We start from the raw sequence: 24,355 nt of genomic DNA, 5'->3' as shown, positions 1-24,355 counted from the left end.
TATATTGATGAGATACCATTTTCTTCAAGTGGCTCTCAAAAGTCCTACATCCACCTGTGTATAGATGGGCATCAAGCATCTTTGCTCGGTTTTATGCAGCTTTCGTTGAGCGGTTTCAAAATTCATGTTTCGCCCACTTGTCGCACATTGCATCCCAAACATCTGACCTGATAGTAGGAGGGCGATGATTCTTCTACTGTAGTGGACCATCTATCTCGCCAAATACTTGTTTTGCTGCAGTCTTCATATTGTGCAGCATGTCTGCAAATCGACTAGCAGTCATCTTTTGGCACACCTTCCTCACGTCTTGCTCCTCCATCGTAGTCGTGAAGTGATTCAAAGCCTACAAATAATTTCAAAAAGTTAGTAGACATGACTATAATAAAAAATTAAATATGAAACACATTAACTATAAGAAACGATTGTATACCATGAATGAGGACCAAAATCTGTCCAACACCTCCTTCGGGTACTCTTTTCATTGAGCGACCGGTTCTGATAGATGTTGAATTAGTGAATGACTAATCTCTTGTATTACCTCTTGTGGCTCGAACCTCGCACTGCAAATGAATTAGTATACATTAACTATCAATATACAATATTTATAAGATAAGTATAGGATAAATGAAAATGAAATACTTATGGTCGATTATCGAAATACACTATTTGAATGAGTCATCGTGTGTTAGACTAAAAAGACCCTGCATCCAGCGTTGTCTCGTGACTTGTATGAACAACTGGTGTAGGTGGGTCATGTGCATGCAAAGCATCATCTATAAAAAAATAAGTTAGAAATTCACACAATGCGCATTTAAACTAATCAAGTATACAATTAGTTAAATGATATACCTATCAAAGCAGCCCGTGAAGATAAAGGCTGAGACTGGCTACCACTGGGTGATCAACCACTGTAACCTCCATAAACCATATTCTAACAAATAAAAAATGTCATGCAACATTCAAATATTGTAATACCTTTAAATCATTCAAATCATTTCAATACATTTAAATCATTCACATCAAATATTGCAATACATTAAAACATAAGACATGACATCACTTGCTAATCATGGATAACTTATCCTTAACTTGCAATACAATTTGATCAGTTACACAACAATATATCATCATGGATACATAATCAAATAAAAAATAACTTTATGCAAGACATTCAAACATTGTAATATATTCAAATCATTAAAGTCATTGCAATATATTTTAATACATTCAAATCATAACTCTATACCTATCGAAGATACATAATCAAATCAAAAATAACTTCATGCAATACATTCAAACATTGCAATACATTCAAATCATTCAAGTCATTGCAATACATTTCAATACATTCAAATCATTCACATCAAATATTGCAATACATTAAAACATAAAATATGATATCACTTGCTAATCATGAATAACTTATCCTTAACTTGCAATATAATTTGATCAGTTATACAACTCTATATCATCATGGATACATAATCAAATAAAAAATAACTTCATGCAAGACATGACTAGCATGGAATCCGAACTCCAAAAATAAGAACACTTCTTTTTTCATACATTAAAATCATGCTCAGCATGATCTTTGAACTTCATCAAAGCAGTCCTAGATATCCATAACTAAGTGAGTGTGTGAACAAAAAAGTGTTGCATCAAAGAAATTAAATAACCTATGATACACATGCATCACTTTCTCACCACGGGTATTTACCCGATTTGCATTGCTTTTGTCACTTACTTACCTCGGGTCGCAGGGCACAAGCGGGATCTGTTGAGAAATCTGCAAGAGACACTATGTTAAAATGAAGTTTATTACCCGATAACAAGGAGGGTGACGCCCCCTGTGGAAAATAAGCCCGAACAGGGAGACGCAACCCTCTGGTGAAAGCGAGACAGACAGGGGCGTTGCCTCTGCCGACAATAAGGTCAAGGCAAAGAGGTCTCGCCCCCTCCCATATCAATCATGAGGCAGAGGGTCTCGCTCCCTGCCGAGGCAAATTTTCCTGGTAGGGGGATCTGCCCTCTGCCAGGAAAATTTTCCCGACAGGGGGATCCTCCCCCTGCCGACCAAAAAAGACAATGGGGCAAGGGCTTCGCCCCCTGTCAAAATTATCGAGGACAGAGGGTGAAGCCACCCCCTGCTAGGGAAAATAAAAGGGTAAAGGGATTCTCCCCCTGCCGATCATTCTCTAGCAGCGTACATGGGGCCTCTGTCAGCAAAGTCAAGAGGACAGGAGGGGCCTTGTCGGCATTCAAAAGGACAGGGGGGGCCTTGTCGGTATTCAAAAGGATAAGGGGGGTCTTGTCGGCATTCGAAAGGACATAAGCGAAGCCCTCTGTCATGCCGGAGAAAAAGAGAACAAGGGTGGAGCCCTTTGTTCTGCCGAAGAGATCAAGGGTAAGGGAAGGGTCTGGTAGAGGCGATCAGGGCCTTTGCCAACCCCCGCCGACTACACAGGGGTGGGGAGCGCCCGATAGAGGCTGTCAGGCCTCTGCTGGCCCTCCGGCAACCATAGGGGGAAGGAGGTGGCTACACCATAGAGGAAAGGGGGAGGGTTACCTGCAGACGTTGCTCACAGGAAAACCTAGAGGGGGAAGCAGTGAGAGAGAGAACTGGAGGGGAAAGAGAGAGAAGGTCGTTGGGAGGTCGATAAGCAATGGGAGGTCAACGAGCGCCGATCAGGTGAGCGATGGGAGGTCAACGAGCACCGGTCAGGTGGGCGATGGGAGGTCGTCGGTCGGGTGGGTGACAGGAGGTCGCCTGGCGGCAGGTGGGCAATGGGAGGTCGACGGGCGGCGGGCGGGCGACGGGAGGCGAGCAGGCGATTGATGAAACAGAAAGGGAAAAGGGGCTCGCATTAGGGATTTACAAGAAATTTAGCGACGGATTCACGATGGCAAAATTCCATCGCAAACGTCGTCACAAATGTGCGACAAAAAAATTCTGGTGTTGTACCGTCGTGAAGTTGTGACGGAGTTTGAGACAGAATTGTTACGTCGCGAATCCATCGCTACTTCGTGATGGATTTTCGATGATTTTTTTTCTCGCTAATTTTGCAAATAATTTGAATGTTAGTGACAGATATTTTTCTCTAGCTAATCTGTCGCAAATTTGCGACAAAAAAAATCATCGCAATTTTTTGTCGCTAATTAGAGTTTTTCTTGTAGTGGTAACAGTGTAATTCATATGCCAATTTCACCTCCTTAGGTTCAATGATCATGCTACAGTGCATACCACATTACATTATCATCAAGTATACACTAATTTATATGCTCACATGTTTACAATCACATATTGGTAGTATATTTTATGTCATTCACTACCATTCTTATCTATCATGATCACATATGCCAACATCATATCTTAATACCATGTCTAGTGATACATAAAATACATTCTCATATAACATGATACATGACTCTTTAGCATACATGATTCAACAAGATACACATCCATTTAACATGCATAAAAGATCATAGAATGAGTCTTACCCATCATTGATCATGATTAGCAACATAACATAATTAAGAATCACTACAAGTATTTAGGGAAATTCAGCTCCCTATTTACCTTATGTTGAAAAAATCACCAAAAATCACAGAGAGCAGTTTTCACTCTCAAAATTTAATTAAAGTTGCCCTAACATGTCAAAAACGAATTTCCAAAATCTCATTCCCAAATTTGTTCTTATTAAATTCATGAAAATTCTATAACAGACCCCTGTCCAGAAAAATTACAGGACAAATTTTGTAACTATAGAAACTTTTTCCAACTTGGAGAATTTCTTGGGATTTACTGTGAACTCTTTTGACAAAATTCTTTTTATAGACTTTTATTTTGTATTGGATTCTACACTGATTTTTTTATAATTTATTTTGAATTATTTTGGATAGGTATCTAGATTTTACAAAATAATTGGTCGAAACAGTCTTACAAACAGAACAAAAAAATTATGTTCTTTTATAACAAACGTTTTGTCCTCAAAACTTACTCAAACAAAATAAAATAAGATTCTAAAATCAGTCCCTAGATGTGTAAAATATTATAATTTTTTTTAGTTTTATTTATTAGATTCATATTCTAAGAGAAACAAGTTTTTTTTTCAAATTTGATCAAATTAAAAACGAAAACAATATGCATGTAATAACCCAATCTTATAGGAAAACATAACACATATGCAAGTAACATATCCAAACATTATAAAAGTTCATATTCAAGTCATATAATCTTCATACAACATGAATTTAATCACTATCATACTGATACAACTTAGATCTAGCATAATTTCAATTGTTCAAAACAATTTTGTCGTAAAACATATTGCATGGTTGAAACATCGATCTAAGCATCATAAATCTTTTAGAACGTACAATTCATGCATGGAACATATAAGAATCCATTAAACAAACATTGATCAAGCTGTAATAACTAAGATCTAACCTCTACAAAAAAAATCTCGGCAGTCACAAAACTGATAAAACCTTAAAAGTTATGGTTTTGAAGTAATCAATTTCTTCAAAATCGCTAATTTTTTTGCTTAAGTCCGTAAAATGATTTTTGAATCTCATCAAAAGCTTTTGTAACCTCACTCTTATCTATTCCATGGTCTGAAGCATACTTTATTCTGACCTTGGCACAATCCACTTTCATATTACATGCATTTTGACCCTAACCACATCTATGTGTAAGATGCACCTACATCTTCTTGTGAATCCAAGGATGTGTTCGGTTTCTCCATGGTTATGAACCACCATTGATATTGGTTGCAACTCCAATAGTCTCTCACACCCAAGGAAGAAGGAGAAGAGAGAGGTAAGAAACAACAAAATTTGTGTAGAGGTCTTCCCCTTCCTACTTATAGATACTTCAAAACCCTAAGTCTCAACTAGGTTTTTTCTCTTTCAATCCTAAACCTTGATCTAACTCTTGACACGCCCATCTAGTGACACCTCATAATAGAAGTTTTAATATAATGACACTAAATTGAAAAAGAAAGTATCACATGTCATCACCACAACCAATACTACACTAAGGAGGTCCCCACTTAAAAATGTTAGAGAGAGGGAGAGATATAGAAAAAGAGAGTGTGAGGCTCCTTACAAAATGTGTCTCACATGAAATTTGGAAGGGGAGAGGGGTGTTCTTCCCTTTTCGGTTTCTCCTACACACAAGGTAAGCCTTCTTTCTTACTTTTTTTCTTTTCTTGTTTTAATTTTCTTACTATGTTTTTCTACTTGAGATTCTAGGAAATTTCATAGATTAGGAAATAGAATTTTCAGTCAAGAAGGATGGGCTCAACTAAGGGGGTGTCCCACCCTCTTGGTTTGACTTTCCACATTAAAATAATTAATATATTTTATTAGTTTTGATCAATTCCAAAATTTTCAATTTGGATCTTAGATCTATTTTTAGGTTTTGGATTTCATACCTAATCCAAACCCAATTAGTTTTCAAACTTAATTTAGATCCAAACCCACATACCAAATCCCAATTTACTTATAATTACATCTAAACCCAAATTGGTGTTAAATTCTACTTAAATTCTAATTTGCACAAAATTAACCCTGAGTTAAATTCATATTCAATTTTAACTTTAGTTAAAATTTCAATTCAGTTGGGAATTAATTTTGAATTAATGTATACAATCAATTCTAACTCACATGCATATTTAAATAAATAAAAAACTATATTTAAGACACAAAAGTTATCTGTATTTATTTAAATAATTGCCAAAAAATTTATAGGTACACTACAAGAAAAATGCTAATTAGCGACGGATATTTGCGATGGATTTTTTTCGTCGCAAAGTTGCGACGGATTAGCGAGAGAAAACTATTTGTCGCTAACATTCGAAATATTTGCAAAAGTAGCGACGAAAATATTTCCTTCACTAAATTTGTCGCTACTTAGCGATGGATTAGCGACAAAAATTTTCTGTCGCCAAAACACTAAAAAAAAATACTAATTAGTGACGAAATTAGCGATGGGATTTTTCCGTCGCTATTTAGCGACGGATTAGCGACGAAAAATTCCCTCGCTAATTTCGTCGCTAATTTTCGATTTAAACCATCTCATCTGAGATGCAAAATTTTCCCTCCCTCCGTTTTTTCCTCCCCCCGTTTGATTTAAACCGCCCTTCCTCTGACGACACGCAACGGCCCCCCGAGCCGTGACACTAACGTCGGTGCTCCGAACGTCCTCCTCCTCCCGCTACCTCTCCCCCACGTCGTCGTCCTCCTCCCGGCGGTGCCCCTCGCCGGTCTCCACCGCCCATCCTGCCTCTCCCTCGCCTGAGGCCCTTCGAGCGTGACTCGCGTCGGCCCCCGAACCGTCCTCCTCCTCCTGCTACCTCTCCCCTGCGCTGTCCTCCTCCTCCCGAAGGTGCCCCTCGTCGGTCTCCTCCTCCTCCCGCTACCTCTCTTTCGCGCCATCCTCCTCCTCCCGGCGGTGCCCCTTGCCGGTCTCCACCGCCCGTCCTGCCTCTCCCTCGCCTAAGGCCCTCCGAGCGTGACTGGCGTCGGCCCCCGGACCGTCCTCCTCGTCCCGCTACCTCTCCCCCACGCCATCCTCCTCCTCCCGACGGTGCCCCTCACCGGCCTCCACCGCCCGATCAGCCACCTGCAGTTGCCCATGTCCCTTCTCCCGCCATGATTGGCTCGCTGCGGAAGAACGTCCCGACACTGAAATGCGTCGGTTCTGTGCAAAAAAATTTGCTCCCTGCCGGAGAACGCGCTGACAAAGAGCAATTTTTTTAATTTTTTTTTTTAAATTTAACGACGGATTAACGACGTATATTATCCATCGCTAATTTAAAATAGTGAAAGACTCGCGATGGATCATGTCTGTCGCAAATTAGCGACGAAAGTAGCGACGAATAAGTTTTGTCACTACTTAGCATTGAAAAAATCGCGATGAAAGTTATTCATCGTTAATCCGATGCTAATCCATCGCTAAACCGTTTAGCGACGGATTAGCATCAGATTAGCGATGAATTTAGGTTGTCGCTAATCCACAGGTTTCTTATAGTGGTATTACACAATACATCGGGTTGGGTCACGAAGGGAATAGGGAAGAGAAGGGGTCCTATGACGCATAATAGGTGGTCGGTTGACTGCTCATCGGATCTAGCTCTGAGTCAACATGACAAGTTGGGCACCTAGTGAATCTCAGAAGCCTATTAGGTCGTAAATCATCACAACAATGGTTCACCCATGCCTTTGCTTCCAAACTTTTACCCACCACACCATCACCCGTACTACCTCCAGCATCACTACCAGATTGACCACCACTACCCCTGATCCCACCATTGCCGCTTATGCCTATCCTCTCAAATTGTTCCCCACCAGAGATGGCTATTGCTTTTTGAAAATCATTATCAAGAAAAAAAAAAGAAATAAAAGAGAAAAGCCAATAAAAGAGAAAGATTAAGGGATGAAGAATCAGACTAGAAGAGGATGGTAGGGCAGGATAGGGCACAATGCAGGTCTTGCAGATGGTGTTGCTTCTAATGAGTGTGCGAGCAGAAGGCTCCTGTGAAAGGAGGGTTTCGATGAGCAGCGAATGTCAGTGACCCCTCAGGGAAGACGTGATGGTGTTGACGTAGCTAGTGTGGCCAGTGATGGTGCACCTATGCTTGAGGTTGGTTAGATTCCACAAGACGACAAGCTGGGTCTGAAGAGCAGCGGCCTCTAACAAGCGAAAATAGGGAAGAGAGGGGGTTCAAGTGAGGGGAAATAGAAAAGAGAGAGGAAAGAAGAAGAATGGGGGCATAGAGATGTTTTCCTTTGTACGACAACAAAAAAAGAAAGAGAACGAAGAGAGAGAGAGGGTTTATACTAGGGGGAGCGAAAATAAGGAAGAGAGGGGGTTCAAGTGAAGAGAAATAGGGAAGAGAGGGGAAAGAAGAAGGTAAGTGAGGGGAAATAGGGAAGAGAGGGGAAAGAAGAAGGTGGGGGCATAAAGATATTTTCCTTTGTACGATAGCAAAAAAAGAAAGAGAACGAAGAGAGAGAGGGTTCATACTGAGGGATGTTCCCAAAGCAGAAAAGTAGGAAAATGGAAAAATAATTTTTTTAGGCTCTTGTACCGATCAAAATTTTAGACTTTATATATATATATATATGATCAACCTGTCTGGTATAATTTATTATCGATATTTTTATGCCCAGTAATGACATGTTTTCTTGTAGTGTACCCATCTGTCATATGACCTATCATCAAGTGGTTAAAACTAGAGTTGTCAACATGTCGGGTTTAGTTCGGACCAAGGTGGAACCAGACCTGGCCCTGATTTTTGAGTATGGTATGGGGTCCGAACTTGGGTCAAATCAGATGCACCATAAGAGAAACTAGACCGGGATCTGATAAAAATTGCATGAACCAGACTCGGGACATACCTAGTAAAATACTATTTTTTATCATTTTTACATTGAATGGTCTTAATTGGAACTCGGGTGGGGTCCATGTTTGGTATAAAATTTCACAAACTATACCTGACTCCATGTATTAATCGGACCTTCGGGTTCAGACCCAGATCTTAATTGGGTCTTCTTATTTATCACCATACCCGGACCCTATAGGGTTTGATATGGGTCAGGTCTGGGCAAACCGGACTTGTTGAAACCCCTCTGCCTCCCTCCTTGACCAGTAGAGAGCTGATGATTCGGCCTTAAAGCAATTAAGAAACGCACACCCCAGATATCAAACTGTTGATGTGGACCCACCTAGCCAGGTGTGTAAAGCCCTTGTGGGCTTCCAGATATTCATATACCAATATTTTTACAAGATTTTTCAAAAATAAGTTTTTTTAATTTATCACAAAATGTTAATCTGAAAACAATCCAACCATATAATCTGTAAACACATTCTGATTCTATTGTTTGATCATTATCCCAAAAGAATGAAAGAAGCATCCGATTGCATGGTCTAATTGAACCGGCTCCATTTGCATCCATACGCTGGAAAGTTGGGAACACCCACGTTTATTTTTCCTAAGCAAATACTAGGATGTGCCCGATCTGGCCCATTAAACAGGTTTGGTGTCACCTAGCAAGGCTTTAATCTGGATTCTAATCCACAGTCTATGGGCAAACTTAGATCCAGATCCATTACTTGGTGAACTTTAATTGTTAAGCCACAATATACTGCATTTTTTTTCTTGATAAGGAACCTTCTTAAGGATGTAGGTCATCTAATGGGTCTCCCTACGAAGTAAACCCTGGGTAGTCTACCGACCCCCACGCCTTACAGGGATTGACTGATGAAAGCGATGGGTTACATCCTAACAGCAGTGGAGTTCTATCTGGCATCCTTTATGTTGAGCATCTTCACACATGCGAGGCATGGTTCTGTATTCGGACCAAGCTTTTCACAACCACTCATGTACAAAAGTAGCAATGATTTCAATTGCTCAAGGCCATGAACTTCAACAAGACTCTTGCATCCGCATAGACTTAGTTGAACTAAGAGTTCCACTTTTGGAAGATCTGAGATTGACTCCAATGCAGTGCATTCATTGGCATTAAAAGCGCGCAGAGATGAAGGCTATCGAGGCAAAGACTGGAGCTGTTTACAATCCTCTAAAATGAGTTCCTCGAGATGAGGAAGTCGACAAACACTTGGTGGTAGTCTTCTGAATTCACTATGGCTTAAGTCTAGCGTATATAATGATGATAACCTTCTGAAACAAGCATCATCAACACCCTCTAGCCAGTTAGATCCATGGGCAACCAGTTTCTCTAAGGAGCTCAGTTGAAAGAAACTAGAAGGAAGTATGGTTAGCTGTGGGTTGTTACTTATGTCTAGAACTTTCTGCTTCATGATGCATCCAAAGTCTTCAGGGATTTCTTTGATTCCAATGTATGACATGTTTAATTGAACAAGACTTTTCAGATTTCCCATGGAGGAAGGCAGAACTTTTATGCTCACCAATCCATTCATTGATAATGTCTTGAGTCTTTCTAGTGATCCAATTGATTCTGGAAGGACTTTGAGGCACTTGCAATAATTCATCATTAAGCTCTCAAGATTTTTCAGTTCTCTAAGTAAACGGGGAATTTAATCTAGTAGTTCACACTTATTCAGAGATAGCAAGTAGAGATTCTTCAAATGTACTATGGAATCAGGTAGATTTCTTATTCTAGAGTAATCAAGGTTGAGAGACTCCAAGCTTCCAATTGAATATGGTACTTCAAACAGCTCAGAGTGGGGAGTATCGGAGGAGCATACACATTGTGTATAACAGATAGTTTTTGAAATGGATAGGGCCACATACCTATCCCTGCCATTGCGCTGATGTGAAAGACTGACGATCTCTTCAACCGAACTATTCCTGTTGATGAGTAGAAGCCTTCAAGCAGTGGGTGAGCAGGGACCGATCTCCACCGATCTCCATAAGCCTTCAAATTTCCACTTGTCACACCACTTCTCATCATGTAGTATATATAGGTATCTAAGGAATAACTTTGAAGGGTCATCATGCATCATACCAAAAGGTATGATGCATGAGAAAGAGCACATATGAAGGACACTTTATTTCCCAACATTCTCCCACTTGACCTGAGTATGTGAAAGTTTATGTGGATAGGTCTTAAGTCCACTTTATCAGTCTAAATTTATTGTTATGCTAAACTCTTAAACTTTATGAGCAAACTTAATGCATAACCAACAAAAGAAGGAAAGAGAGAATCATATCTTTATTACCAAAATGTGATCACATAAGCTATTATTTCTTTAGTTCCTGTGTTATCAATATACACTAAAAGATTCTTTGTCCTCTCATTTACAACAAAATACTTCAACTTTATATGCTTACAAGACGTAATACTTTTATTATTATTAGAGAAGGATACAACGACTTTATTATCACAAAATACTTTTAGTGGTCTCCCAATGGATTCAACCACCTGAAGTCTTGAGATAAAGTTCTGCAACCAAATGGCCTGTGAAGTTGTCTCGAATAGAGATATGAACTCAACCTCCATGGTGTGGGCAACAGTAGTGGACTGCTTCCCACTCCTCCAAGAAATTGCACCACTGACTATCAGAAATATGTATCCTGTGGTAGACTTTCTACTGTCAGGACAACCTCCTAGATCTGTATTTTAATAGCCAATAACCTCAAGGTGGTGCGCCTTTATGTAAGTTAACATATAGTCATTTGTCCCTTGCAGATAGCGCATGACTTTCTTAGCAGTCTTCCAGTGAGCTAGACCCAGATTCGACTGAAATCTGCCAAGAACCCCGACTACAAATGATATGTCAGAGCGAGTGCATGTCTGAGCGTACTACAAGCTACCGACCACTGATGCATATGGTATCATGGTCACCTGTCTTTTTTCTTCTTCAGTCTCTGGGCAGTCTTTAAGGCTCAATTTATCCCCTTTTAATATGGGTATTGTAATAGGAGCACAATGCTTCATCCCATATCTTTTGAGAACTTTATTAATATAAGCTTTTTGAGAGATACCTAGTATACCTTTAGACATGTCTCGACGGATCTCAATGCTGAGAACATAGGATGCATCTCTCAGGCCTTTCATTTCAAAATGGAAGGATAAAAACTACTTGGTTTCTGTCAGCATATCCTTATCGTTGGTTGCAAGTAAGATGTCATCCACATAAAGTACCAGAATTATGAACTTACTCCCACTTGTCTTGAGGTATACACATCGATCAACAATGTTTTTAGTGAATCCAAAGGTCAAAATTACTTTGGTGAACTTTATATACCATTAACGTGAGGTCTGTTTAAGTCTATATATTGACTTTTTCAACTTGCAAACCAAACAATTTGACTTATCTTTATAAAAACCTAAAGGTTGTTCCATGTATACCTCTTCACTTAATTCACCATTTAAGAAAGTTTTTTTTACATCCATTTGGTGTAGCTCTAGATCAAAATGAGCTACTAAGGCAAAAATAATTTTCATTGACTCTTTAGTCGAGACAAAAGAAAATATCTCATTATAGTCAATGCCTTCCATTTGAGTGAAACCTTTAGCAACCAGCCTTGCCTTATACTTTTTGATATTGCCTTTAGAGTCTCTTTTGGTCTTGAAAACCCACCTGCACCCTACGGGCTTGACTCCTCTAGGCAATTTGACAAGATCTCATACTTGATTTTTGGCCATAGAGTCTAGTTCTTCTTTCATGGCCTCTATTCAAGATGAAGATTGCTCATACTCAACAGCTTCTTTAAAAGAAGATGGATCCTCAATATTTATGAAATCATTAGTCTCTTGTAGATACACCACATAATCTGGATGGATAACTGATCTTTTAATTCTTATGGATCTCTTGACAAGTGAACTAACTTGATTAACATGTGGATGCTTTTCAGCATGATCCACAAATGGTTCTTCTTGAGTTGGTGCATTACTAACATAATCAACTTCTATTTCATCATTCGAATGAATAATGAAAGGAAGTTTTAAATTTTCAGGTGGAGTAATTTTATCCTGAATTTCCACAAAAGAGAGGTTTTGCAATGCATTTATACCAACTGAACCATCTTCTAAAAGTCTAGCTTTATCTGTTTTTACTATTTATGGTGTATGAGATGGACAATAAAACCTGAAACCTTTTAACCTTCCTAGATAATCAATGAAGAAACAATTAATTGCTCTGGGGTCAAAAGTCTTGATGTGGGGATTATACAATTTTACTTTTGCAGGACAACCCTATATGTGCATGTAACTTAGACACGGTTTCCTACCTGTCCACAACCCATAAAGTGTTGTTGAGACAGCCTTAGTAGGAACCTTGTTTAAGACATGTACGATTGTTCGCAGAGCTTTACCCCAAAGGGTAATGGAAAGGGTTGAGTAGTTCAACATTGCACGTACCATTTCTTTAAGCGTGCGATTTCTTCTTTCAGCTACACCATTCTGGTATGCACTTTTCGTCATGGTGTACTGAGGGACTATTCCTTCTTCCCTAAAAAATCACGCTAATGGTCCTTCCTGTTGACCCATCGCAGTGAAATGCCTATAGTACTCGCCACCTTGATCTGATCTTACTGTTTTTATTATGTCTCTTGTTTGTTTCTCTACTTCTTTCTTGAAGTCTTTGAAAATATTATAGACTTTAGATTTTTCAAATAACAAATAGAGATACATATACCAGAAGTAATCATCAATGAATGTGACAAAGTACCTTTCTCCTATATGGCAAGGAGAGAAGGGTCCACATACATCTGTGTGAATAATTTTCAACTTGTGATTGCTCCTTTTGGCACCTTTCTTGTATGTGTTGGTTTGCTTGGCCTTTTATGCAATCCAAACATGGTTTCTTGACTGTGAAATTAATGGATTTAAGAATCCCTTCTTTCACAAGTCGTTGGATCCTATCTTTAGAGATATGTCTCAGACGACGATGTCAGAGCATATAGGATTGTTCATCTAATAAGCCATGTTTATTGTCAATCAACACATTTTCTGAAGAAAGGGTTTCACAAATTTAGACATTAGTTTTCAGACGATACAATCTATCACATACATTTATGGAACCAACAAGAACTGAATTCTTATAGATAGTCATTTTTGAATTTTTAAATTTAAAACAATATCCATTGAAATCCAGTTTTGATAAAAAAAATGAGGTTTCTGTTGTATGTTGGTACATAAAATGTATCAAATAAGTCCAAAATAAACCCATTTCTCAAAATCACTCTACAGGTTTCAACGGTTTTAACATGTGATTACATCCTGTTTCCTAAGAAGATGCTCTTTTCATGATCCATTGGTTCCCTTTTATTTAGGAAGACCTGCAAGGTATTGGCAATATGGACAGTGGCACTCGAATCAATCCACCAGCTATTAGTTGGAATGTTGATCAAATTACATTCATGAGAAACAAATGACGAATTACCTTTTTTTGCCAGCCATTTCTTGTGCCTCATGCAGTCTGCCTTTAAATGTCCCTTCTTCTTGTAAAGGAAACATTTGATAGAAGATTCTTTATTGGACTTGGTGCCTGACCCATTGGACACATATGCATCTGAGTTCCTTTTTGCCTTTTTCTTATTGACATTCTTCTTTGGTCCATGTCTTTTATGACCTTTATGAGAAGATACGTGAGCACTATGTATCTTCTCTCCTTTGAGTCTCTCTTCTTTCTCAACACACTTAAACATCAAGTCATTGAATGTTCATTCATCATTATGAGTGTTGTAAGAGATCTTGAAGGGTCTATATTCACTAGGCAGATAAGTCATTATTAAGTAGACCAAGAAGGAATCAGATATGCTGACCTTCATGTCATTCAATTGAGTTGCTATATTTCTCATTTCTAGAATGTATTGTCTGATACTCTCCCCACCGATATATTTCATAGATATTAACCTTGTCATCAAGGTGCTAGCCAATTGACAAACTGTGCCTTTATAGCTTCTAAAAAATCTTTTACTATTCTACATGTAGGTATAGCACTCTTAATATTCTTAGCCACACGAGACTGCAGGAACAGTAGGCTAAGTCTATTTGAGTGCTTCCACTTATCAAAATCAATTTTCTGTTTAGTTGTGCTATTGTCAGTTAACGGTGCAGGCTCAGGCTTGCGCAAGGCTAAATCTAGAAAAAGAATATGACTTTGACCATCAAGAACCATAGAATTGGACATTGTAATGACAAAAAAAGGCATTCATAAATATTCATGCGCATTCGAGATTTGAAAAGGTAAATGCAATAATAAGACCTCTTTATAATTTATACTTTTTTAGGCAAGTGCTAGGGGTTATTATGGTCCCACTTTGGTGAGTACCCATAACATGAAAATGCACTTTGCCTCCCACTATTTGATAAAACTGAAAGGACACGTAGCCAGAGACAAGTCGACATGGCACCTTTGGGTGCTACATGTTTCATGTGCTGGGATACACTCTTTTCATTTCATCCTGCTAGACTTTGAACATGACATCATTGGCTTTGGGTAGTCCACAATTTCATTAAGTCTAGCACAATTCCAATATTGACTCATTTCATTATTGGTACAAAATAACTTAATTAAGCATATATTTGACCACTTTGGTGATTACAAATGCATTTTAATCAAAATTAAAATATCATTCTTTATGTCAATATTATCCATATGATGCACAAAAAATATGTATTTCTTAATCATAAATAAAAATATCATGCATCATAACATAATGTGTGAAATAAACTAAGTGTTATACATGGAATGTGCTTAAAACTCTTTAATTGATTCTAAAACTGAATGAATCAATCACAATGATACTCCAAAACCGTCCAAGAAAGCCCTAAAGCCATTGAACCAACACTAAAATCATTCAAACTGGTCATTTTATTCATAAAAGGTATTCAAAACATGAAGAACCAGTGAAAATAGCCTCTAAATCGGTCAGAAAAGTAGTGAACCGGTCTAGAAAACCTCTGAATTGGTTCTAAAAGGCTTTGAAACGATCCAAAATATAATGAATTAGACCAGAATGGACAGAAACAGTCTCAGAAAACACTAAATCGGCCCTAAAATGCCTCAAACCAGTTATGTACAACTCTGAACCGATCTCAGAATATAAAAAACCGGTCTAAAATAGATAGAACCGGTCCCAGAACCGGTCAGAACCTAATGAACCAATTTGTCATATTCCAGACAGATTTGTTCTGGAATCGATTTGTTCCCTGTTGTTCGGAATGGGAACTAGATCAGATCGGGTCAGGTTTAATTATAAATAGTACCCAGGATCTGTAAACTTAATGGATCTGGGTCGTTATGCCGGGTTCAAATCCAAAATATCTGTGGAACCAGGATCCAAAAAATAAATGGATTCGGATCTTGGTTTTGGATCTCGAAGCACTTCATTGACCCAGGATTCGTAAACTTAATGGATCTGGGTTGTTATGTCAGGTCAGTGATAGTGGCAGACCCGGATCCGGAAAACTTAATGGATCCAGGTTGTGGGTCCGGGTCTTAGAACTTGAAGTAAACCCGAATCCAAAAACAAAAATGGATCTGGATTATATGTCCTAGACCCAAACCCCACCACGGGCCGGGTGGATCGGGTTTAAAAACTCCAGACCCGATCCAAAGCTTTAAGTAAAAACTCGATAGGTTTTTTTTTATTTTCATCTTCTCGAAACTTCTGAGAGTTTCGAGAGAGAGAAAAGGGGAAGCGGCGGGCGGACGACCGACATATCCGGTAAGGGGAAAAAACAACACTGTTTCTCGACGTTGCTCCTTGACCCTAAAAGGGGAAACGACAAGCGGCGGGCGGACCAAGAGCGACAGAAGTCGAGCGGACCATCGACGATCGGCGTCTCTAGCAAGGGGGTGCAGAACGACACCAGGAAAAAGGTTTTCTTAGCATCGCTCCTTGACCCTGACCTGCAAGTGAAGTTGTGGGTTGACAATCATCCTAATCACCTCATGACGATCCATGTCGTCGGTCAGAGGCAACCCACGACAACATACACCAGTGGTCGGCGTTTTCATGGCAACAAACAAGGGTTTCAGCTCCCTGACAATGGCCAGTGAAACCTCCCTCCCTGGCGTCAACCCGCGGCGACTCCGGATCCGGCGATCCTGGCGGTAAATCCCTTCCCTTCTTTTAAATAATTTTTTTTTTAAAATGAAATATCCCAGTGATGACCGACAGTAGATGTCATCGATCGGGATAGGGGAAGGGGAAAAAACTGAGTCGAGTCACTAGCTCGAGTCTCAAACCAAAACAGTTTGATTCTCAAGATGAGCGATCCGACCTGGTTCAGTAGAACCGGATCTTTGTTCGTGTTGGGTCCAACTGGATCCGACTCAGATAAAAAAGGATCTGAGTCAGAACTAGTTCTAGAAAAGGACCCAGTTTGAGACATGGGCACGCTCGGTTCCTGTTTTTGCCTCTTTCTGTTTTAACAGAAATACAAAGATGAGAAAAACAGAGACAATGAAGAACCTAGATCTGATACCACAATGTGGAGTATCGAAGGAGCATACACATTGTGTATAACAGATAGTTTTTGAAGGGGATAGGGCCACATACCTGTCCCTGCCATTGCACTGATGTGAGAGACGGATGGTCTCCCCAGTCGAACTACTCTTGTTGATGAGTACAAGCCTTCAAGCAGTGGGTGAGCATGGACCAATCTCTGTAAGCCTTCAAAATTATACTTGCCACACCATTGCCTATCATGTGGTATATATAGGTATCTAAGGGATACCTCTGAAGGGTCACCGGTATATATGATGCATGGGAAGAGTCACATACGGAGGGTCACTTTATTTCCCAACACAAAGTCTTTTAAGGGTATCTCAATAAGGTACTTTATGCCTACTGTAGAATCAGGTAACCTTCTCAATGAAGTACCTTCAAGGATGAGCTCTTTCAAGAACTGTACGTTTTAAAATGAATTTGGTAGTTCTTCTAGTGATTTACAACCCTTCAAAGACCATTCAGAAAGGTTCTTCAGTTATCTTATTGATGAATCATGTACTGTTCTTAATGAAGTGCATCCATGAAGGATGAGCTCCTTTGATGACTCCAAACTTTTGATGGAATATAGTACTTCTTCCAATAATTCAGAATCCTTCAGAGATAGCTTATAAAGGTTCTTTAACTCCCCTATAAAATCAGGCATCTCTCTTACTCTAGTACCAACAAGAATGATCTCTTCTAAGGACTCCAACTTCCCAATGGTGCTTGGAAGCTCTTCCAATAACGGACAACCATATATTGATAGTTGATGGAGGTTCTTTAAGTCTCCTATGGAATCAGGTAATCTTCTTAACAAAGTGCAATCATTGATTGGTTCTTCTAATGATGCACACCCACCTATGAATATCTGATGCAGACTCTTCAAGTATCCTATGGGATATGATAATCTTCTTAATAAAGTTCCACTAGTGATGGAGTCTGATGAAGCTTTTGAACTTCCAAAAAAAAATTGCAAATTTTCTGCTGATTCACACCATTCTCGAGATAATTTATATATTCTTTAGATTGCCAATTTCATCTGATATCATTGTTAATAAAGTACTATCAAGAATGAAATTTTCTAGAGATTCTAAGTGTGCAATTGAGTCTGGTAGTTCTGGTTAATTGCAACCTTTTAGAGACAATTGCCTAAGGTTTTTGAGCCCGCCTGTGGACTCCAGTAAATTTCTTAACAAAGTTCTTTGGAGGTTGATCTGCTGCAAAGCATCCACTTTTCCAATGAATGATGAGAGCTTTTCCAATGATTCACAATCCTCTAATGATAGCTTAATGAGGTTACTTAAGTCCACTATGGAATTAGATATTTTACTTATTTTTGTTCGATCAAGGATGAACTCAGCTAATGATTCCATTTCGCCCAATTGTCTAGCAAGGTTTTAATATTGAAGCAATCAAAAAGGTTGAGGATTTCCAAAGAGCCCAAATTAGTAATGTCATTGGGTAATTTCATTAAAGAAATACAGTTCATACTCAAGTAAACTAGGTTTTGAAGATGCTTTGTTGATTCATCAACTTCAACTAAGCTCTTGCAACCATCAAGTACCAATTTCACTAAGCATAGAAAATTTAAAAAATTTGGAGAAGTAGCAAGTTTTGAACAACCAGTGAGATTGAGAACCTTCAATTTGCAAAACATCTCCAAATCATTCCTTTTGATAAGAAAAACCACATAGGCACAAAATGCATGATCTATTTGTGTACATATGTTTGTGTTATTTCAAAAGAAAAAAGAGTACATCATGTTGGTGATGTTCTCCAATTTGTTTTGGTTTCAGCTTAGAGAAAAATCAGTAAAGCGATAACATTGCAGCTTGTAATTCTTGTTTCCATAGCCAAGTCATGGTTAAAATGATAACATGCATTAGAGAAAAGGTGATAAAGAAACATAACACATTCGTTCCCTCTTATTTTGGCATTAGGATTAATGTATGCTATTTTAGTTTGTATTATTATTAATTTTCTTTTTTAAAGACAAAGAACCTTCTAGGGACATGGGTCACTTAATGGGCCTGCCTCCCTATTGAGGAGTTGGTATTATTGTTAGGAAAATTTTCAAAACACACCTAAACTTTGAGTGATAATAAAAACATGCCAAAGTTTTCACTATTTTTAAAAACACATCTAAACTCTATCATGGTTAATTAAGAAAATCCAGTGTCAAAGTTTAGATGTGTGTTGTAATTACCTAAACTTAGGTGTGTTTTTGTGAATTTTCTCCAAAAGAATATATTGCTTTCAGGGTATATTAATAAATTTAACCCAACTTGGGTTAATGAAATTGATGAAAGTATGATTTTAATTAACGAAGCATAAAAAGGTGCATTCTTAAGAATATCATAAGCTTAGGTGTATTTTCTATTATCGCCAACACTTTAGGTGTGTTTTCGAAAATTTCCCTTATTGTGATTGTTATTATTACTTTTGTGGTTATCTTGATAATCACTAATGTTCTCATGAACATTGACTCGACATGTTTCCTCTGTGCAACTGCCTGATGTGTTTTGTCCAGGATGCAAAAGTCGGACCCCAACCATCTGACCTTCGCATCCCATATTTTAGGGACAAAAAGTATCCGTGGGATACCTTATGTCCCTGAAACATGGGGTTGGTAGCATTTATTAAAAGCACCTAGGGAATGAGCTCTCTAGGCAGGATGCGCTCGTCCCAGTGGATGAGCACCTAGGGAATGAGTTCTCTAGTCACCCAAGCAGCGAAGGACCATGTTGAATGGTTCTTCCTTAGGTATTCATTGATGGGCTTGGGTCTCTCTTAGCTTGATTTAGATGGGCCTAGTGAGCTTTTTTTTATGTATAGTTTGGCTCTAGTCTCAGTTATCTGGTCTCATTCAAAAAGTACACCAGACCAAGCTATTGAATTTAAAAAATAAGGGACAATGAAAGTCTCCTGTCATGAAGAAAGTCAATGTAATTTCTCATGTAAAATTTTCTCATGGAATCCAACAATGTAAACCAACCAAGCCTTCAATGCTTGGGTCAGAATCCAACATCTCTTTTGAGTAAAGTGTCTATATCAAACATGAATCCATTCATGACTCACTAGACCCTTGCTGAGCCTTTCAAAAAGCTCCATGATATGCTCATTCAAGTGTGGCAAAAGTTGCTTTATGTCAACACTCTAGGCTACCACTTATTCTTTGTTGATTGATTAACAGACATCGACCAATGAATCAATTTGATTTTTAATAGGAGTTAGCTGAGTTGAAAGCAGTCCAGTAGATTGAGTCCTCACCCACTATATATGAAAAAGGGGAAAATCTTAATCTTAATTGATAGTTAACAAGAATTAGATCTTGTGGATTTTGCAACACTTGCACTATGTCATCCTCATCCCACAACCTGTTGCACATCTCTGGGTATACAATGTCTTGTTCTTGAACGATCTTCTTTCCCATATCTCATATCTGATCATGCATTAGAAAGGTTGTTGGAAAAAAACTAGCTTTCCCACAAGTGTGAATCAATGGAGACAATACAACGATGACAGTGGAAGAAAGGTAAACCAACAACGGAAACAAAAACAACACACAAATTTATGTGGTTCCCTCTCAAACTGAGGTACATCCACGACGACCAATAGGTCAGTACCTTTCACTATTTTCAAACAGAGATTACAAAGTGGCTAAAAGGCATAAGCCTTACAAACACACATGGTGTAACAAAGAATAAACAAACAGGATATACCTCACTGAAGAACAAAGAATGAATGTTCTAAAGATCCAGCCTCACGAAGTTGTCCTGAAAGAAGTGTAGCAGCACTTCTTGCTTTATTCTCTTCACACCCTTTCGGTGTCCTAAAACGTGTTTCTCACACTTTTTTCCTGCTTTTCAGCTATACTTTTTTCTCTCGCATCCATCCCTTAAATAGAGGATGAGACTCACATTTAATGCAGAAGACTAAACGTCTTGTATAACTTACAATGCACCTGAATCACCTTATCATAAATCGCTATCCAGCGAGTATTGAAACAAATCGCTATTCAGCGAATACTGCAAATCGCCATCCAGCGAGTACTGAAACAAATTGCTATACAGCTTAAAACACTAACCACAAATCGCCATCGACAAATCGCTGATCCTTAAAACTCTGAACAGTTGAATCGACATTCAGCTGTGAGGACTTCTACAAATCGCTATTCAGAGAATACTAAAACAAATCGCTATCCAACGAGTACTAAAATCATCCTCGAGAAGATCAAGCATCATGCTTGAGAATTTTGCTGTGATAATGAATATGCATCAAACTACTGATGATGTCATAAATGATCAGTTATCAGACAATCCATTTCTAAGATAGATGGGTTCCATAAGGAGGGAAACCCAACAATTTTGCCTCTTCCTGACTTATGAGGAGGCTTCCACCATTTCGTCTAGTAATCGACACTTCTCAAGCTTGTCCTTGGGCAATGCCTTAGTCAACATATCTGATGTGTTATCATCAGTGTGAACTTTCTCAAGTTACAGCAATTTGTTATTCAAGATATCTCGAATCTAGTGGTATCAAAGATCAATATGTTTTGATCTTGAATGAAATGAGAAATTCTTACTCAAGTGAATTACACTCTGGCTATCACAGTGAAGATCATACCTTTCTTGCTTCAAGCCCAACTCTTGTAAGAATTTTTTTACCCACAATAACTCCTTACTTGCTTCTGTAATGACGATGAACTCAACTTCTGTGATGGAGAGAGCTACACATTTTTGTAATTTTGACTGCCATGCAACTGCTCCCCCTGCAAAAGTAATCAAATACCCAGAAGTAGATTTTCTACTATTGACATCACCAGCCATATCAGAATCTATGAACTCATCGAGAATAGGTTCACCATCACCATTTCCAAAACACAAACTTATCTTCAAAGTGCCCTGAAGATACCTTAGAATTCATTTCACTGTTGCCCAGTGTTTTTTCCCTAGATTTAACAAAATTCGACTAACAAATCCAACAACATGAGCTATGTCTGGTAGAGTACAGACCATAACATATATCAAAGAATCTACTACCGAAGCATAGAGAATTTTCTATATCTTGATTTCTTCTTCATCATTTGCAGGACATTGACTTGAGCTAAGTTTGAAATGCCCTGCAAGAAGATAATTGACAGGCTTTGCTTTATCCATGTTGAACCTCTCAAGAACCTTTTTGATATAATTCTCTTGAGATAACCAGATCAACCCATGTGATCTGTCATGAACGATTCTCATCTCAAGAATCTGCTTTGTTGAACCTAAATCCTTCATGGCAAAGGTCTCACTCAGCTCCAACTTCAGCTTGCTTATCCTGCTGATGTTGTGGCACATAATCAGTATATCATCCACATAAAGCAAGAGAATGGTAAAATTTTCATCTGAAAATTTCTTCATAAACACACAATAGTCTGTGGAGGTTCTTGAATATCCATGCTCAGTCATAAAATAATCAAACTTCTTATATCATTGCCTTGGTGCTTGCTTCAATCCATATAAGCTCTTTTTTAGCTTGCAGACAAGGTGTTCTTTGCCCTTGTCAATGAAGCCTTCATGTTGCTCCATATAAATTTCTTCTTTCAAGTCACCATGCAGAAATACAGTCTTCACATCAAGCTACTCAACTTCTAAATTCATGCTTGCTGCTATACCGAGCACAGTTCGAATGAAGGACATCTTCACAACTGGTGAGAAGATCTCATCAAAGTCAACTCTCTTTTTCTGGCCAAAACCTTTCACGATAAGTCGTGCCTTGAATCTAGGTTGAAGGACGTTCCCATCAGTCTTTTGTCTGAAGACCCACTTGTTCTTCAACACCTTCTTCCCTTTAGGTGGCTTTACCAGATCAAATGTGTGATTCTCATGCAATGAATTCATTTCTTCTTTCATTGCCTTGAGCCACTCAGACTTGTTTTCATTCTCTAAAACTTCTTCAAAAGTTTATGGCTCTACTTGATCTGTAATCATCACATACTCATTTGATGAGTATTTTCTGGATGATTGTTTCTCTCTAGTGGACCACCTTACCAAAGTCTGAGAAAGTGACTCTTGGGGTGTTGGCTTTCCCTAAATTTTTGTCTCAACACTTTCTTCCTCTACATCATTATGAGGATGTGGCATCTCTTCCACGAAATCATGAACATCTGGTGCATCAAGAAGATCTAAATCAACAAGATCACCTTTACTGGACTCTGATGGCTCAGACTTACCAATGTCTCCAATGGTCTGATCTTCCAAGAAGACAATATCTTGACTTCTGACCACCTTCTTATCAAAAGGGTCATACAGTTTGTAGCCAAATTCTTCATAGCCATAGCCAAGAAATATGCACTACTTGGCCTTTGGATCAAGTTTGGACCTCTCTTCCTTCGGAACATGAACAAAAGCTCTGCAGCCGAACACTCTTAAGTAATAATAAGAAGCTTCTTTCTCAGTCTAAACTTTCTCTAGAACATATCCCTTCAAGAGAATAAAAGGAAACAAGTTGATAAGATCAATTGTTGTCCTCATTGCCTCACCCCAGAAAGATCTTGGAAATTTAGAGTGTGACAACAAATATCTGACTCTCTCAAGAATGATGTGATTCATTCTCTCAGCAACTTCATTCTGTTGAGGCATCATCCTCACGGTCCTTTCATGCTTGATGCCATGGTTGATACAATACTGATCAAATGACTTAATGTATTCGCCACCATTATCTGAGCGAACACATTTCAACTATCTGCTAGTTTCTCTTTCAGTCATGGCCTGAAAATGCTTGAATACATCTAGAACTTGGTCTTTAGTTCTCAGTGTATAAGCCCAGGCTTTCCTAGAGTGATCATCTATGAAAGTCACAAAATACAATGCACCACCAAGTGTCTTGACCTTCAAAGGTCCACACACATCAGAATGTATAAGATTTAGAACATGAGATTTTCTAGATGCAATGCTTCTATGAAAAGAAACTCTATTCTGTTTACCATGAAAGCAATAAATACATGGTTTCAAAGATGTACCTTTTGCCCCTACTAGGAGCTCTTTCTTGACCAAGACTTATAGCCTCTTCTCGCTCATATGCCCAAGCCTTTTATGCCATAACTCTGTGGACAAGCCATTCTCCACAACATTCACAACATTCTTGTAGATCTTCGCTTGCAAAGTGTAGAGGGAGCAAGTCTTCATTTCTCTTGCTACCACCAAGGAGCCTTTGGTTAGCTTCCACCTTCCGTCACTGAAGGTGTTGTTGTAGCCTTCATCATCCAACTTTCTGGTAGAAATCAGATTCAGTCGGATGTCTGGTACATGCCTAACATCTTTGAGCAATAATTTGCAGCCAACGTTTGTTTCCAAGCAAATGTCGCATATTTCAACAATCTTTGACACATCTTCATTTCCCATTTGAACATTCCCGAAATCACCTTGCGAATAGAAAGT

The sequence above is a fragment of the Nuphar pumila genome, chromosome 7 (assembly GCF_984573655.1).
Source record: "Nuphar pumila chromosome 7, dmNupPumi1.hap1.1, whole genome shotgun sequence".
Taxonomy (NCBI): Eukaryota; Viridiplantae; Streptophyta; class Magnoliopsida; order Nymphaeales; family Nymphaeaceae; genus Nuphar; species Nuphar pumila.
Note: the sequence above shows the minus strand (reverse complement) of the source record.